Below are 1,166 nucleotides of genomic sequence, written 5' to 3' on the forward strand. Positions count from 1 at the left end.
TAATAACCAAATAACTTCAATTTATATTTAAAAAAATTCTAAATTCCAAACATAAAAATCGAAAAGAACCAAAAGAAAAATAATAACTCAAGAAAAGACAATGTTTCCACCAAAACAAACATATGTTTGGCATTATTCTATTAGATAGACTCTAAAAGAGATTCCAAAACATGTGCATCCAAATTCTCAAGTTTCTTTCTCAATCTTGATCTTCTTGCAAGTTGAGGTATCTCCTTCCACATTCGAATCTTCCGACTCCGAGGATAGTCACTTAGTTGGTGTAATAGCACTTTCCAATAATTCAGATTCATCATTGGCCACAACTTCAATGGAGAATTCAAGCAACAAATTCTGTACAAAAAAACCACGTTAAATAATATAAAAAGTACCAATAAAAATATCTTCACTAATGCTTTTAGAAATAAATATTGGTTAGATCTTACCAATAGGAGTGGATCAAGTATCTCTACACAGCTCTTTCCCAAAACTTGTTTTACCTCTTTGTCAAAGACTACATAACATGCACGTTAGAACCATCAACGACACCAAGCTTTATTCGATACCTGCTTAAAAAAGAAAATAACATAAAAAAAAGTTAAATATAGGCTTATTCAATATCTAATCAAATGTACATAGACTTTAATTTAAAAAAATAAATAAATAACCTTGGAGTCATGGATAAAAGGATATTAGTAGAAAACTCGTGTCTTCATCGAGCCAAACCATCTCAATTGAGTATGGCAATGGAGAATTTCCGTAATTTGATAGTGTCCATAACTGTATCACTCGTATACGTACACACAAATTGTCAATTGTAGGATTGATGTACTTTAAATTGTGGTGCTTTACATCTCTCATAATTTATCCTTTTATAGTTGCATCATAACTAAATTTTTTTAAATTTGGTTGACTTTAATTTAAAATTTAAAAAACAACAACCTAAGTAAAACAACCCAAACAAATAAAACAATTTAAAATTTAAAAAATAACCACCTAAGTAAAACAACCCAAACTTAAAATTTGAAAATAACAACCTAAGCAAATAATAATTTATAATTTATAAATATAAATCTAAAAATTTCTAATGACGACACGTAAGCAAATAAACTCCCAGACTCAACGTATGAGCGCCACGTCAGCAAATGAGCTCCCCATTTGTATTACTA

Source organism: Arachis duranensis, chromosome 4 (assembly GCF_000817695.3).
Source record: "Arachis duranensis cultivar V14167 chromosome 4, aradu.V14167.gnm2.J7QH, whole genome shotgun sequence".
NCBI classification, from domain to species: Eukaryota; Viridiplantae; Streptophyta; class Magnoliopsida; order Fabales; family Fabaceae; genus Arachis; species Arachis duranensis.